General features: G+C 32.4%; 1 pseudogene across 1 annotated transcript; it reads right to left on the reverse strand.

Moving 5' to 3' along the window:
• Positions 1–16,626: 16,626 nt before the first annotated feature.
• Positions 16,627–18,109, reverse strand: LOC149177171 (heavy metal-associated isoprenylated plant protein 14-like; annotated as a pseudogene). The gene is made up of 3 exons (XR_016258747.1): positions 17,923–18,109; positions 17,561–17,636; positions 16,627–17,471 (listed from the first exon to the last, which is right to left on the reverse strand). The product of XR_016258747.1 is annotated as a heavy metal-associated isoprenylated plant protein 14-like (transcript).
• Positions 18,110–19,066: the final 957 nt, after the last annotated feature.

A 19,066-nucleotide genomic window follows, 5' to 3' on the forward strand; every position in this document is an offset into this window, starting at 1 on the left:
TTAAACTAATGGTAGCTCTCTTTCTCCTTTGCATTGATTTTAGAATTGCCTCACAAAACTTTAGGTTTAATAACCCTCTAAAGTGAAGCTTAATAACTCTCTAAACTTAAAATTTATTAATAGTGAGATCAGATGCATTTTATCTAGATCAGTGTTCCTATTATTTCTCAAATTAAAAAGTATTATAAATGTTAATTAAAAAATTGTCCTTGAAGTTAACTTATAAAATAATTTGGATAAGAGGAAACTAGTTTTCCACAACTCACCACTTAAAATATATCCTTGCAATACTAAATTACTAATAACAAATAACAAATAACAAACAAATTTTTATAGTGATAAACATATTCTTAAAAATAAGATATTTAAATATATTAAAAACATTTGCAATAATAAACTTATTTTTTAAACGGTAAAATACTTAAATATATAAAAAAAAAACTTACATGGATGAAAGTTACCAAATACTGCACTCCAACCAAAGTCATAAGTGTGAGGCAACATCCCATTATTAACGTAATAATTGTTGAAGGTGTAGAAGACATGAACCTACACATTATCACGGTAGAAACACACTCCATCCTATTATATTACATTGCAATCTATACCCTAGAAACTTCCCAAAATTTATTAAACTAATATAAAAATCTCGCTAGAATCTCAAATAAAAAAACAACATAAAAATGTATATTATTAAACTATGAAAACTGACAAAAACATGTAAGTAAACAAAATAACAACATAAAAATATATATTAAACTATGAAAACAAATAGAGAAACGAAACAACAAAAAAAAATATATATTATTGAATTATGAAAACTATCCAAAAAAATATAAATAAATGGTATAGAAAAGTATGTAATAAGATAATCATATACCCATCTTTTTCCAACCCAAAAAATTTGAAAAATATACATATATGAACAAATAGACCAGCTACAAAGCAGTAAAAAGGCGAAGTCACTGAAAACAACCACCATTACTCTCTTTGCTATGCTCAACGCTCCTTCCCAACAAAAAAGGTCATCCTTTCCAATTTAATGTATTACAATATTTAAAATAGAAAACTGTGTAATAAAATTTGTGGGACAGTGTGACACCCTTATCTGTAATAAAAGACAAACGAACTGACAAACGAAATGTGAGAGATTGTGATTCACCCATATGAAAAGTGTTAGTGCTTTTTCGCTGTTTAAAATAAAGTAGTAATAATGTTTTCCCAAAAGATTAACTCGTCGAAAAAACGTTTATTTGAAAATTTCAAACATGAAACACGTTCAAAATGAGCTCCGACAGGCAAAATGCCCGTCAAATTCCAAATGCTCCGACAGGCAAAATGCCCGTCAAATAACTGAAGAGAATACATCGCATCAAAGTATATGAGAGCGAAAATATGAGTAGTATCATATTGGAAGGACGTAGTCTTTAACGCGACTTTTTGAAAGCCTTTCCGGCGATTTTTTCCGGTGAAAATCCGGCAGTGATTTATCGGAATCCAAGTTTGATAGCTAATTTCTGCACAATGAAAGCGTCCCAGGGGTTTTCCAGGGTGCTGAATCCGAATATGCAGTTAAAAAAACATTTTAACTGCAAAAAATCATGATTTCATCTCAATTTCTTCCGCCGGATTCCGTCACCGGAATCTCAAAAAGTCGCATTATAGACAACTCCTATTGGAAGGCCAACAGAAGCGAATCTTTCGCATCAATTTCCGAGTTATCTCCTGTAAATTATTATGCTGTCACATCGTGTGTCCATACGAGGGTACATATGGTTATTTAAAATTAAATATTTAATATTTTTTAAACTCTCCGTAACGCGCAAAGATGAAATGCCTTACTTAAAGACTGGCCAGCCATAAATCTTATGTTATTGGGATTTTAATATGAAATGCCTTACTTAAAGACTGGACAGCCATAAATCTTATGTTATTGGGATTTTAATGCTTTATAGTATTGGGATTTTAATGCTTTATAGTACTCTCTTTTATGTATGACCATAGTTATTTTATGTGAGGGTAATTGGTCACAATAAATGTGGTTACGGAATCTACACATCACGACATACGACATTTGTGTGATGAGATCAATCAAAACGCTCACAACATCATACGGACAGGCTTTTCGATACAAACATTATATCACATTGAATGCAATAACATTAAATGATACAAACATTATATCACATTGAATGCAATAACATTAAATATTACATTTAGATCGTACTTGTCAATTTAATTGGAATTTGGTTTTTGTTTGTATCATATTTTTTAAACTTTTATTTTATTTATGATAAGTGTTTAAAATGAGTAATGTTAAACCTATAAAGAACTTTTTTCTAAAAATATTTATCTCAATTGCTATGCTCATTCTAATCTTTTATTTATATTATAATATTTTTTAAATAATTTAAAATAAATTATATAAAATTTATTATTAATTATTAATTTAATAAAAAATAATATGTTATAAAATATAATTTATATTTAATAAAAAATAATTATTTTTACAATGAAATGTTTTTAAAAACATATTTATGAATTAAAGATAATAAGTTAATTAAAATGTTATAATAATTTAAATATTTTTTTTTTTTATATGATATATCGATATGATATAATTTTATATAAAAAAATTTATATATAATTTATAAAAAATCGACAAAATTCAACATAAACATCAAACTTATTATTTAAATCTCATTTATTATTATCATTTTTTTTATAAAGAAGAAATACATTGAATATAAAGAATAGATTTTAATCATTGAAATAATGGTATCTATATTAATACCAAATAATAATGTTTATGTTAATGTGATTATAATAATGATAATTCATGTTCATTGAGATCAAAATTAGTTTGAGATCAAAATTAGTTTATCTCATTTTTAAAAGGTAAAGATTATTTAAATTTTTTTAAATTTTTGTTTTTTAAAGGGAAAGTTTATTTAAATTCATTGAAATCTTGTTTTTATGCTTTAAAAGTTGTAAGAGAAGCATTCCAAGATTATCATAGTTTTTTAGATTTGGGAGGTTAGAAAGGTAACTGAGTTTTACTTTGAGAAATTGATTTTCATCTTCAACTATCACAAAGATGTTAAGTTTTTGCACCCCAGGGTTTTAGGAATTTTCCCAATGACCATTGTAGTTATGTAGTTCATGGGAGTTGGTTCTTGTTTTAGTAATGTTGATTTCTTTTCTATACTAGTTAGAACTAAAAGATATTTTTGATCTTTTAGAATCTTGGTTACTCCCTTGTAATATCTTGGATTCCTTTTAGTGTCTAACTCTTCATTGCACCACAAATCCTCTTTAAATTTAGAAGCAATTATATTTTTAATATTGTCCATATGGGTAGGATGACATCCTCCTATATTCCTAATGATTTAACCAACACATCATCTTGATGCCATCTTTGCTTAAGGTGTTGATAGTAATGGATAGAGTTGAAAAAAACTTTGGGGAGTCTCTTATCATCCATGTTGTTTATCTTGTTCATGTACATTAGGTCCTTAACCATAGTTGATCTATAAACTATCATGGATATTCCACTAGATAGTCCATCAAAACATATATGTTACTTAAATATAAATCTATACTATGAAGGGTTAATTCCTTTAGACTCGAGATCCCTTACTACCAATTTTGTTGTTTATGTATGCAATAAATTAAAAGTGAAAAATAAAGAAAAGTATTCACAATCACTCAAAAACCACAATGAATGCCCAATTTTGTTGTTTATGTATGCAATAAATTAAATGTGAAAAATAAAGAAAAGTATTCACAATCACTCACAAACCACAATGAATGCCAGTTATTTTCTCGAAAACCCTTTCAAAAGAAAATTCATTCGAAAGGTGAATCTACTATGTTCTCTTTTATCTCGAATTGAAATAATGCAAGTGCAAAGGAGAAGACATTATCTATGTAGTTACCTGAGACATGTGGTCCATGGGCTATTACAAAATGTAAACCCTCTCAATTGTGCTCTCTTTGTCTCTTTCCACTCTGAGCTACCTAAACTTGACATGTGGCACATATTCTATAAGGTATTGTAAAGTTCAATAGGATACTTAATTTGATCTACCTAATGGAATTTAGGTAAGACATTATGTTGCATTGAGTTGTGTACATTATGTTATAGGGCTCCAAAGCTAAATAAAGGAATTGTTAATATATATATATATATATATATATATATATATATATATATATATATATATATATATATATATATAATAAAACTTAAATAATAATACACCACTTATCAATAAAGCTTTCATCTTTAAATGTTAGTAGTTAAGTGGTAAAGGCTCAAATCTTTATCTATTTTTGCAAATTTTCTTATATGGCATGTATAGTGTACTTTTCTTTTTTATAAATTCAACTTTAGTTTTCTTTTTCATAAATTAAAAATTAAAATAAATCTAAATCCATATATATGCTCTCTTCATGTACATGATACATCTATTATTATAACTAAGCAAAGTTCCTTGGTAATGATATGTTTTTCATGCGTGCAACATTGAGTAAGATATAAATATAAAAGTAACTTAACTTGCAAACTTGATAACTTGTAAATGAAACAAATAAATCCATTCTAACTACATTCCTCAAAACTAATGTAACATTTATAGAATATAACATCAAATCCACATCATGAATTTAAAAGTCAATGAAGACATTGTCATACACACAAGTTCAAATTCATGTATTTGTATTCCAAATTTGTCTAGTTATACATTTTTCTTTTCTACAAAATGGAACTTCATTCCCAACATAGATAATGGAAGTTCATGCCCATGAATAACATTATGGAAATGTCGCCTCACGACTGATCTAGAAATTGGGTGTATAAGTCACCATCACCACTCTTGGCACTCCCAAGTGCATTTCCAAAGTGATATTGCTGCAAAAATTCAATAACCAATTAGTTGTAAAATCCAAAATGCATATAATCAATTTCGTTAATTAATGGTAAGTTTTTGATCAACTACTCATTCTCACCATGAAGATCTAAGGCAATGGAGAAGACTGCCCTTCCTGGGTAGATGGTGGAGCACTTGGTGATGGATATAGGCATGGTTCAGGTGTGATGGATAAAGGCATGGTGGGAGAAAAATTGGAAAAATGTAGTGGGTTGGGGCGATGATACATCCCCGTTAGTTGTACGATAGTGGGAATAACCTTAGGGGGAGGGATCACCCTAGGGGGGGAAATTGGAATGTTAAAGGTGGATGATTGGAACAATGAGAAGGGCGGATGGTTAAAGGCTAGGGGTGGGAATTGGGAAGGGTTTGGGGAGGCGGTTATAGGCATGGGAGAATTTATGAAGGAAAAAGGTGGTGGGTGTGGCTGACAATACATCCCCATTGGTTGTACAATAGGGGGAAGCACCCTCGGGGAGGGAATTGGGATGGTACTGATTGGAGAAGTGCTCCCAATGCTATGGTTTCTTTCATCAACATGCTCATCAAAGAATTGGAGTCGACAATTTGGCCCGTCAACTGTAACAACAAAAAAAGTTCATATAGTTATGCCTATGCATTGCAAATGATAGTATATCATATTTCACATGAAAAAATGCATAACATCAGATTTACCATTTTTGTGTATAATAGAATGTTGCACTAACTCAGGCATGTGGTCCACAGTTCTTTGTCGTTGAGAAGACAACTCTAGTGGTTCATTCATGCTCTTTTCTTTTGCACAAACTCATCCAACCCTTTCAAATTGTAGTTTATTTTTCCCTGCATTTGACTTGTGACCACAGCGCCCTTTCTTATTGACCGGGCTCAAGAAACTATGTTTTCTCTTGGTAGTGATCTTGGATGGAGTTATAGTATTGAAAAACATTTTGTTGTATTCTTGACATACTTTGTCTACCAAGTTGTTTAATGCATATGCCTGTTCCAAAATTGTAGGTATTATGGATCTAAATTTCTCATGAGTTGATGAGTTAACACGTTTCCTCTCGTCATCTTCAAATAATGCACTATCTGGTCGTACATTGGTCGTTTCAACATTATATGAGAAATTATCTAAATCATAAATGCTAGTTTCATTATGATAATTTAGAATGGGAGGAGAATTAAAGCATGGTAGAAGCTCTGTTTGGATTTTTGGGCCCAATATAGGTGATTCATTCAAATCAAATAAATTCTAGGAATTTTTGTAGTAGGATTAGTGACATTAGGGAATACATTTTCACCCAAACTAATGTTACTTGCCAACATCTCAACTTTCAATACATGTTTACAGATGTTTCCATTTAAGGCCCACTTGCAATTACAAAAGTGTAGATTGGAAACTTTATATATGACATTGTACCAAATATCACGAGTATTGTAATTTTGGCTACGAACCCAATAATCGTTGTTACTCTTTTCATCAGGCACACAATCTTCATTTGGGATTTGGTTAGCTCTACACCTAGATGAATTCAATTATTCCTAAATTTTTCTGGGTCGTACAAAACCAGCTTCTTTTAAATGTTGCATATGATTGTAATATAATACAACCTTTGTCAACAACACATAAATCAACCAATCAACCCGCCTATGGCATGCATTGTTTTTCTCACTTAGGTAACTTTTCTTGATATACTGATGGTAAGACTCAATTGCATTATTTGTATTTTGATTGGAATGTGGAAAATTTCTGTACACTTTTGCCCACATATCTGTAGAAAGAAATTTATTGGTTATGAATTAATAACTATACATATGACATGCAAAATAGAGTCATTAAAGCCACTTATAAGAAACTTACATATTTTTTTGTTGGCTAACCAAGTTGTTTTAAAATATTCCAAAAACTTTGTATGGTCACTGAATCCTTCAAATAAATTTTCAACTGCCTTTTTTACAGATTCATCATCTGCACATGTGTGCATGATTTCTCCTAAAGCATGGAAAATTTGGATTTTGTTTTCCCTTCCTTAGACTTTGTTTACAATATTCTTCAACCATGCACGAAGAACATGCCACACACATAATAATATTGTACAGTTGATTGAAGACCTGGAATAACATAATTTTTAGAGAGAATATACATTAAGAATATTTTTATGTCTCTTATAAAAAGAATAAACACATCACCTTAATGCTTCAATTTTAGAAAATAACATCATCTGTAATGAAGGCTTTAACATGCCAATCTGGTTGCTCTTTCTTCCCAATGGCAAAGAGAGTTGACATCCATTTACAAATATCAACTATAGTATTCCGTGATGATATCACCCAAGCTACTGGAACCCCATTGTGATGTTTGTCGAAGACCATTAAAGTGTAAAGTTGATACTACATTACAAACAAAGTACATAATTATATTTATATAAGATACAAGAATTAAAATGGTGTTGAATAAATGAATTAGATTTAGGAGAATTTTGTACTCACCCCGTACTTATTTGTACTAAATGTTGAATCCATTGAGATTATATTGTTGTGAGAATATTTTAGCATCATTGAATGCATCCACTTTGTCTATATGCCTATGATAAAAGGGATGTTTTCAGCAAGATCTTCTTTTTGGTAGAAGAAAAAGCTCTCAACGTGTTCCTTATACCAACATTCTACACTGATTGGATCAATTTGATCTTTAACATACTCTAACCTTATTGTCTCATTGTAAATGTTTAATATATCTTGTCCTGTCATGTATGTATCTCGAGATGTCCATGTGTATAACTCACCGAGTCCATCCTTCACATCAGAGATGAACTTGTCCCATATCATTGTAACATTAAAACCTCTTTGGATTAAATGTTGGACAATAGATCGCATATCCCTTGTTAAATGTGGTGCATAACTGAATCTCATAGGCCTACTGATTGCATCTTTTCCATGACAAACAACATTGGATTTATCAATATGCCTAAATGCAGTATATATTATTACAACATCATCTGGTCTAAGTTGAAGTCGTCGCACAATGAAGTGACATTGGCAACCAACTTTAATACTTTCATGTCGATTGTGTTTTTTGTTTTGATCTGAGGATGCACTCATAATTCTTTTGTTGCACTTCGGACCATATGCACACCAATAACTATATATAAAACATTTAAAACAAATTAGATCTAACATTTATGCATATTGAAAAAAAATTATACATATATTGAAAAAAGATATAAAGACTCACATAATGTACTCCAGATATGTTGAAAAATATGTTTGTCTGATATCCTCTGCTTTTTTACTTCTTTGAGAAGTAAGAAGAAATTGAGTGGGTGCCCGTTCACTCGATTCCTCTCCTCTTATAAAATCATCAAGTCGACAATATGGAATAACTGCAACTTGGTCCCCATCAATCTCTGTCCATGTTAAATCTTCTGCTAAAAATTCAATCATATCCTCTAGGTCTTCAACTTCCAACTCATTAATCCTCTCCCACTTCTTGATTCTTCAAATACCTATAAAAATTGCATAAAAAATAATTTGGTTTGAGTAGATATTATGGTCTTGATTAATGCATTTCACTTAGAATAGAAATCACATTTTTCGGTAACTATTTTATACTTTTCAGGTAAACCACTTTGGTAAAGGTAATATTTGGGTCATTAATCAACTTATAGATTTCATACAAATTTAGAGTAACCATGTATGACATATGATGTCTTTGTGGAGGTGGTGTCACCATGTTGGTCTCATGGTACAAATTGTGATGAGTGGTTGAGGTGGAAGGGGTCGAAGGGAAATGCCTAACATTAAAATCTCATAAAATCAAGGATGTGCCCAACATCAAGACATGAGATGGTGTGCTAATAGAGGCCCTTCAAAGATGGTTTGAAGGGAGAGACATAACACCTCTCTCAAAGGAGGAAGGTTTTGTAAACTCCTAGATTGATGGTTTGGGTCAAAACTAATGTAGGAATGTCACACCACTTTGAGTTTGATCAAGAAATAACTAAGTTTACTAACAGGAGCAAGACTCAACGCATTCCCCATAGTAAAAGTGGGCATTCTGAACAAAGTTGATTTAAAAAATTTAGAGGCTACATCCATATGAGGGAAAAAGTGATTTTGATGCCTAACTTTACCCTTTTCCCCAAGAACTTAAGAATCACTAGTCAATGCATCAACCATAAGTTGACGGGAATATTTATACCACACTTCTAAGACTCTAGGTATACCAGAACAATCCTTAAGAAGGTGATCACCCTTACAAAGCTTGCAAAGGTATTTGGGCATGTGTTGCATGTTGGAAGGTTCCTCAACATTGCTAACACTCACGGCCATGGTTGGTTTGTTAGACCCTTTCTTATGTTTCTTCTTCTACTTCTTCCCTATGTTATTCTTCTTATCCTCCTAGTTACCAGCATCAAGAATTTCACTAGGAGAAGAAGAAGAAAGGGTAGAAGACATGATGGGAGAAGAACTGATTTATTCATGATAAAAGAATAGTAAAGTTTTATACAATATTAATCAACATCCTACTCACTTGGCCCTTCTTCTCCTAATGGTGTATTTTATTAATTTTATTAAAAGTATAAATATGAACATTCGTGTCATATTTTATTAAGTTTTTTAAAAGTATAAATATGAACATTCATTAATCAACTAATTAGCTAGTGGTTGGGTTGTTGAAATAATGGCCAACAACAAAAACATTCAGTAAAATCTTGGAAGTTCCATGAAGCTTCAAAAAGCAACGATTTTGTTTCTTTTACCGTTAATCAACATATGAAGAAATACTACTTTACATTTCACTATGTAGTCTTGTAAGGTCCTTCACTCTATAAAAATTTAAAAACATATTTAATATATTTGTGTTATTCTTGTTATAGACATGACTAAACAAAACAAAAAATTGTTGAAGAAGGTTTATACCTTGATGAATGTCATAGATCCATTAATAAATTTTGTTCATATTAAAAAAAACCATAACAAGTATATACTAATTAGTTACTTTCTGTAAAGACAGTGTGCGTTAATTTTTAATATTTATTATTTATCGTATACCACTTTTTAAAATGCTAAATTGGAAGGTCCTGGTGGGGACCCAAGTTTTCTTTCCTATAATCTATTAGCTAGAGTCTATGATTGTTTCCTACAAGGATTTCTTTACAATGCACATGAAATTATTTTTTTTTATACAATAAGTTGCAATTATCATGGGACGATATATTGTGCTTTGTTTATCATATACTTGTGTTTTATGTTTTTTTTAAGTAAGTTTCTAATATTTTTCGTTTAAAACAAAGAATGATTATTTATGTATGGTACTCCCAAGTGAATTTCCTGATTGATATTTCTGCAAAAATTACATTAATCAATTAGTTGTAAAAAATATAATGCATAGAATCAATTTTATTAATTCATGAAGAGATTTTGATTAACTACTCATTCTCACTGTGTAGATATTGGGCAATGGAGGAGACTACCCTTCTTAGGTAGATGCTGGACCACTTGGTGATGGATATAAGCATGGTTTACGCTTGATGGATAAAGGCATGGTGGAAGTGAAATGGGAAAAAAGGTAGTCGGTGTGGGCTATGATACACCCCCACTGATTGTAAAATAGTGGGAATCAGTGTGCTAATAGGGGCCCTTCGAAGAGGGATGAAAGGGAGACATAACACCTCTCCTAGCAAACCCCTAAATATCGAGAGTAAAACCACTAAAAAATGTTGTGAACTAAGACAAGAGGCAATCCCCTCTATTAAATCTTCTTTCAGAAAACAAGACACAATGGTGGTGACTTACTAATGTTATAGAATAGGATAAGGATCGTGCAAATAAAGTAGCTCCGAAAGTTAAGACTCACCAAATCAAACTTTATTTTGCAATCTAGTTCCTCTAGCTAAATCCCAAAGCATATAACCATAACCCCTAAAGAATAAAGGGTGGAACCTCTCACTGGATCGAAATTGTGTGGAACCAAATAGTTGCTCACATAAGAAACGTGCGGATTGATTTTCATATATATCGATTAAAGCATTATGCTACGTTAAAGCATGCAAGAAGTTAACCCTAGAGAGGTCTTAGATACCTTCTTCACCCACTTTAGTATTAAAGCCAAATGAGTGTTCAATGGAGTAATGTGAACCATACGCCTTGTTACATTCTAAAAATCCATCACCACCTTCAAAATTTGAAAACAACGTTGATGGAAGCCCTCAAACCTTTCCATAGTGTATAAGATTCAGCATGATTATTTATTGAAATATCAAGAACCCAAACAAATGCACTTTCAATTAATCATATAGGATCTGTACTAACCCCTATATCACCCACCACCCCACTCTATAACATGCTAATTAGTAAGTTAAGAAAAATAGTAGAGTTTTTAGAATTTTAATTGAATAATCAATAACTATTAGTGGTAGGACCCTGGATGCGGGTGTTAGTACGAGTGGCAGTGGGGAGCCACATGCCAGACATGTGCCGCCTCGAGATCAACCGGGGAATTCAATGCCTCTCGCCACCGAGGAGTTAAGAGCTGAGACGCGATAGCAGGGCATTCAATGCAGCGTAAGGTGAAATGGGAAGGCTGCAGAGAGCAGTTATGGAGAGCAGGTCTCGAGAGAATGTTGAGAGGTTTAAGAAGGAAGAGGGAATGTGGCAGGTCTATGCTCAGAGAGAGGTTCACGCAGTTCAGGGTTCGGTTGGTAATCTCATCATTCAGGCTACAGCTCTTGCTGTTAAAGCCAACATTCAAGAAGCCAAGGGAAGTCTCGAGTCCGGATATTCTGTTGGTTGTTGTCTCTGTTCTGTTGTGCTTCGTTCCAGAACTGTTGGGAGAGATCTCAATTCGGTTGAGGGGCGACTCAAGCCGGGAAAGCCTTCAATTGCCGCTCTGCTTCGAGCCACCGACATCCCTGCAAAGATGGTTCGACCCAGGAAAAGGTTGCTTAGTCGTCGGGGTTCTGCTTGAGGAGGTTCTTCTCGCCACCCTGCTGCGGAATCCCACCACCATTGCTGTTGTTGTTACTGCCACAGAAGGGCAGGGGCCACTCCTATCCAGGCAAGTCAATTCAGGAAAAATATATTAAAAGCATAAAATTATAATCACCTTTCCCAATGACAGTCCTGAACTAGAGGTTAGTTAGAAGGGGATCAAGCCCCAGGAGGACCAAATAGCGGAGGTTAGGAGTTAGCAATACTCGAATAACCTTCACCATGAAAGTCCCCAATATTGACAAATCTTGATTAGATTGTAACTTAGCAGGAATAAGATTTGTGTGAAACTGACAATTGGGCACATGGAGTATTGGGCTCTCTAGGGTCTCGTGATATGGAGTATTGGGCACATGGAGTATCGTGATAGTGGCTATTGGGAAATTAGGTATCTCAGATCAGGGTTCTTCTCAATACTCATGCAAACTGACACATATTTGATGCGGCAAGTCCATGTGGTATGTTGATGTAGTAATTGATATGGTGTGGTGTATTACAGTGAGTACATGAGGGAAAAAGGATTGTCATGTGTATACCACATGGAGAATATGGAAGTTGTGGTGGCATAATGGAACAATGTTCCAGTAGCCATAACTTTGTGACTATAAAACAAAATGGGATAAAATTTATAACGTTGAAAAGTTTTTGGTCACGAGAAGTGGGATGAAATTTATATTGTATAAATGCTAGAAATAAGTTTTAAAACTGTTAAAGAAAAAGTAATTTTAATGATTTCCATCTTGAAAAATTTTAAGTATAATTGTCCTAGTTTAGTTTGAAATTCATCTCAAACTAAGATTAAAATATATATGATTATTAAATTTATAATAAATATAATATATGATATTTGATTTGATAAATTATTATTAAACAAAATTTGGTTATAATAAAAAATATAATATATCATGATAAATGTATATCAACCAAATTTTCTAATATAATTATACTTATAATAAAATATTCTATGACCAAAAATAAATTTGAGTTTATTAGCTCTTGGTTGTTGGGATCTCTATCAACGGTTACCAATGCAAACCCTTTATATTCAGAGATCTCAAAAATGTATATTAGCAGTACGCGAGTTTTCAGTTAATTACGATGTATAAATCTATCAGTTGTCGGCTATGGGCGATCAATGTTGACAGTGATACATGAGACACCACCAATGCAACCATCGATACAGGTGAAAATGAAAATGTGGAAAGACAAAAAGCGGTTACAATAGTTAACAGATTATTAGTATTGGGTGTCAGGAGATCGGATATCATCTATCAAGTGTCTTCTGCCATTTCGATGCATTGATCATATGAATTGTCAGATTCAACAAAATTGAAGGATCAATAAATTGCAGGTTTACCTACTCAAAGGATTTACGACCACCACTTATAGTTCTATGACCACCAATTATAATTCTTGTAGGGGTTGTCCATTGTCATCGTTTATGTTGGGAATATAATGAGACAACTATAGGCCGATAGCATCATTGGAGGGAATTTAATGTGGACAAATTTTTGGAGATGGAAACCTTGTGCCATTCACTAAAAGAGATGCCATAGAAGAGAAGCATCAGTTCAAAAAGTAATTCCATGATTTATTTACGACGGTCCATCCCCATTGCTTGGTTTGTTGGTCCCAGGCTCTAAAGAATTACGGCTAATGATTTGACTAAATGAGGAAGATATGTGAAGGGCATACAATGAAATATTTACCGTTATATTGATTAGTAAATCGCCAAGATTTGTGGAGGGAACGGTGTTCTCTACTCACAATTGACACGCCATTGTATTGGGTTTCAAGGGGTGGGGGTGGCGGTGCGGGTGCGGGTGGACATTAAAGGATTGATAGAAGATTTATTTTTAAGATTTATTATTAATGGAAGGGAATTTCATGCTTCGATTTGTGCAGGGGTTGTTCTTCTTTACGCATAACTGACAAGCCACTGTATTGGGTTTCAACGGGTAGAGATGAGAGATATAATTGTTGGAAAAGTTTGGGAGAGAAACACAATTTCTACAGATAATCTTTGGCATAGAATGGAGGAAATTGGTGTTCCAAGGCATTTGAGAGAAACTCTACATAGCTTGTATGAAGAGGTGAAAGTCAAAATTAGAACTTCAGCCAACTTTTGTGAAAGTTTTTGAAGTGATATCGAGGTCAAGCAAAGTTTCCCATTGTCACCTGCCTTTTTACGTTTATATATTGACAAGCTTGAAGAGTGGCTAACTTCGCAAGGGGGTGACAATATCGATTTGGGCAAGTTTGTTATAAGGCTTCTTTTGTATGCAGATGATCTTATTTTGATTGCTAAATTTCCTCTTGGTTTTCAAGAGCACTTACTCTCCCTTGAAAATTTTTGTAGAAAGGTGGGGATGCAAGTTACTATTAGCAAAACAAAAATAGTGGTTTTCTCTAACAAAAGGAAACATAACTAGAATAAGTTCTACTTTGAAGGAAACACTTTGGAAGAAGTAGATTACAAGTACCTCAAAATTGACGTCAACAGAAATCTAAGCTGCGATGGTTGTTGAAAGAAAAGAACTTTGGGGCATTGGAAATCATTTTATGCTTTTCAAAAAAGAACTTTGGGGGTTGGAAATCATTTTATGCTTTTCAAAATAAGTGTAGAGAGGAAGAGTTATGGGACTGGAAAACCACTCAAACACTTTTTGGGCTTTTAGTGATTCTGGTGATTTTCTACGGTTGTGAATTATGGGCCAGTGGTAGGTACTACATGCAGTGGAAACAAATTTAGAAAATTTAGAAGCCTTTGATTACAAACAAATTCAAAACAAATTCAAAATTAAAAGTGCAGTTCCTTATGCTATCTTGTTAAGTGAAACAAGGAATGCTCCTATTGAAGCAATTGCTATGGTGTGACTCATAAAATATTTAAAAAAAAATTGCAAATGAAAAAGGGTAGATGGCCTAAGGTTGTCTTTAATGACATATTCTGCAAAAGAAAAGACTTGGATGCAACAAAATAACAAATAATTTAGTAAATGGGGTAAAGAGATGAAAACTTTTGTTTTGGATAAATTCTACAAGCTTTCTTGGGATAAGGAGCTACAGAGAAAGAATATGTATTATATTGAAGATTTTAATCATAGTCATAATCTTCAACAAAAAAACCAAAATAAGTGCCAGAGGAAAAAGTACGTATTTTTTGCTTAACCCAAAAAGTGGAAACAAAAAAACATTTCATTTTGAGTTCACAGACACGGGAAAAGTTATGTAGATTCTGGGAACTAGCTCTTGGGATAATCTATTCAGTGAGAGATTTATTGAGAAGTTGGGAGCTAGCTCTTGGGATAATCTATCCAGTGAGAGATTTATTGAGAAGTTGGGAGTTAGCTCTCAGGATAATCTATTCAGTGAGAGATTTATTGAGAAGTTGGGAGCTAGCTCTTGGGATAATCTATTCAGTAAGAGATTTATTGAGATGTTGACAATCTATTCAGTGAAAGATTTATTTAGAAATTAGGAGCATTTATTGTGAGGCTTCACAAGAAAAAAATTGAATACAAAAATTAAATAGAAAAGTAATCTGTCCCATAAACTATCTTTAACCTTGTAAAAATTAAAACAATTTATGTAAAATTGAAAGAAAAAATACTTTAATGTTTATTATTATTAATAAAAAATATTACTTACCCACCAACAAACAATTACAAGTTAAACAAAATATAAAATTAATAATAACAATAATTTAAAACATTCGATATATAACTTAACTTTACGTGACTTTCCCAATTTTTTAGAATTTCAGTAGATCCACTCTTCTCAACTTCTCAAGGACAGTATGCCGATGAAAAAACAAATAATTTATTATTATTTTAGAAAATAAGTTCGTAGGTTTTTAAATAAAGTTCGTAGGGACGAGTACAGTTAAAAAAAAACCAAATAATTTATTATTATTTTAGAAAATAAGTTCGTAGGTTTTTAAATAAAGTTTTTGGAATTTTAATTTAATTATTAATAATTATTAGGTAAATGGTAAAAATTTAATCTCAGGGTATTTACAAGTTAAATTTTGAGATTCTACTTTAGAGTAGTTTTTCTATTTTTGCCTAATTAAAAAAATGTCATATGAAATGAGTTATGGGTTGTGTTCTCGATAAACTATGATATTGTAACAAAGTCTATTTATAGATTAAAAATATACATATTAAATTGGGATCAACGTTCATGATTAAAAATCTTGTTACATGTTTTCTTTGATGTAATACAACTTGAGTGGGCCTAATGATTAAGAGCATGTGTTCCTTCGAGATCACAGGTTCAAAACCAGAAAGGGTAGAGTATCTATGCCTTTGTAAACTTAGTAGTTAAATCTCTGTGGTAGGTGCCTCGTCCCTTATCCCACAAACAAAGGAGTCTGAGAGAACAATTTAGATGACCTTAAAATTGGATAATAATAATAATTTATACTTAATTTATATGTTAATTATAATAATAATTATTTAAGCCCACTTTTTTAATTTTCGCAACATGAAATGTAAAATATATCATAAAATCTATATTTTAATGTTTATTATGAATTCATATCCAATATATAACCACAACAATTCAATATATAACCACAACAATTCTATGTTATTAATAATTTTATTAGAATGATTTCAAAACTATAACTCTAACATCATTTTTTTTATGTACTGATTTGCTCACAACCCAAGACTTATCAAAATCCACAATCCACAAAAATCTATGCCAAGGTTCCTTATAGGAATGGAATGGATGACACTTCTATTTATGAGTTTACAATGTATAACTTTTATGAGAACATTGAATTCACAATATGGAAATAGCTATAAAATAGGTAGCTATGACCTGGTTTTGTTTATTTGTGACAATGATGAAATGAGGGCTGCGTCACTCTCCCTGTTCTTGCCTGTTCCTTTGCTTCCGTCCTCCCTGGTATGCCTTATTTAGCTTGAAGTCACGGGAGAATCTACAGATCCACCATGTGCAGCTAAGGTAGGAAGGTAGAGCAGAGGGGTGGTCAGGAGCAGAAGCAGAGGTAGCATAGGTACCTAAACTTAAAGCAGCAGATCCTGCAGATGAATACTGACAGGAGCGGAAGCAGAGGTAGCATAGTTATCTAAACCTAAAGCAGCAGATCCTGCAGATGAATACTGACACAAATGTCATACTTCCAGGGCACAAATATGTTACAAACAGTGGGATACTCAATCAATCCCTCATGGATGTGCTTCATAAGGCCCAAAGCCAATTGGATTCACATAATAGTGCAAAAAGTGGGATACTCATCTCTGACAATTTTGTATTGATATGGTATCCCTCATAATGCCAGTGCCCACTTTCTGGATTCACATGATATAAAACTGTAGTAATAGCTGGCTGTTCGTTCTTTTTCTCCTCTTTTTTCTTCTCAGCAGGGGGCTTCTTCTCCTCTGTTTTCTTCTCAGCGCCTTTTTTTCTCTTCCACGCTCAGCAACTCCGTGATGTACCCCAATTTCCTCAGTTTTTTTGCAAGACGCACAGGATCTGCTTCTCCCACCACAGTTATCTTTCCCTCCTTCATATCCGCTGTAACAGAGTCCACTGAAACAGAGCATTCAAAGAATTAGTAAAGAAAAACATGCAACTAACACATAGTATATGTTATGGAGGTCACAGGAAATGATTCATGCCTCCACATTCTACAACAGCCTTCATGGCTTTCGCTCTGCTTCTCTCGTCCCCCATGATCGATTTAAACACCATTTTCTGCAAATTGAAATAATGGTTAATGATATTTTATATAAAATTTGTATGTGAGGATAGTAACAGTAGGTTTGACCATCATGATGAGTTAGTTTGCATTTAAGATAGGGTTGGTAATGACACTATTACTAGTTTGACAATAACGGAGAATCAGTCTGCATTAACTCATAACACAGCTAATAATAACTACTATTAATTTGAAAACTAAATTATAATAAAATTTATATTTAAAATAAAAAGCAGTAAAACCTACACAACCCCATTAAAACATGAGCATATACAAATATACCTTCATTTTGAAAGCCGAAAGAGAATAACCGCCTCAGCTATAATCCAATCACACAAAATTACCTTAACCGATCTTCTCTGTTGTTTTTCTGTATTCGAGAGATGTTGTGATGAGGGCACAGTGGCTTCAGTAATAAATAGATGCTGTGTAGAGTAAGTTCCTTGAAAATGCAATGAAAGTGTACAGTAAGTTCCTTGAAAATGCAATCTGTGAAATTCGGTGTTAAGTTGCAGGAGGAGTCCAGGAAGGCGCAACGTTTACTGGTCGTTAATTATAATCATGCCCAGGTGCACGGCACCAATTGCAGGCCTCAAATAAAAGACACAGACGGGACACATAGCGAGACGATGTGTTCCATTACTCTAGCACAATAGCATTGCAGGCCTTAAGAAAAAGATAGCGATGGGACAAGTAGGGCACCATGTATTCCATTAGTCTCACTATAGTCAATATTAGTCAGTGTTAGCGTCACAAGGACGTCGGTCTATGCAAATAATATTATACTGATGAGCTTTGTTGTTACGGTACAGTAATGCTTATTGGGGCATTTTTATCTTCTAAATATTTATATTTATATTTTATTAAGATTAATTTTACTGAGTTGACTATGACTAGTAGACTAGTATAATTATATTGGTAAATGTGATTAACACACGTCAAAACATTATTTAACAAAAATTTCTCCATATTTATTAAGTTGAACTTGGCTTTTTTGTCTTTTTATTGAAACGCTGTTACAATAAATACGAATACAAATTTTAAACCACACGCAAGGTAATAACAAGGAAAATAATAAACTAAATATATAATATTCTTTAGAAATGAAATAATGTATAATATTTTCAGTAATAATACAATATAAAAAAATATATATTAATTTAAATAAATCTTATTTATATATTATTCTATTTAACTTTATAACTTCAATAAATATTATAAATTTTATTTTAAAACATATAATAAAAAATAAATAAAAAACATATGATATTAAGAAGTAGTAATCATTGGTACAGGCAGGGTGGGAATTTGGATTTTTTTTTATTGGTCAAACATTTGTTTTTTTTACGTTTTAGGTTTTTGTGTTTTCTTCAAGGAACGTTATGTTTAAAATTTGGCCTTTCAACTACAATGTTTTGATAATAAA

The sequence above is a fragment of the Pinus tabuliformis genome, chromosome 4_1 (assembly GCF_031772625.1).
Source record: "Pinus tabuliformis cultivar Carrire ecotype Pingquan chromosome 4_1, CPIR1, whole genome shotgun sequence".
Lineage (NCBI taxonomy): Eukaryota > Viridiplantae > Streptophyta > Pinopsida > Pinales > Pinaceae > Pinus > Pinus tabuliformis.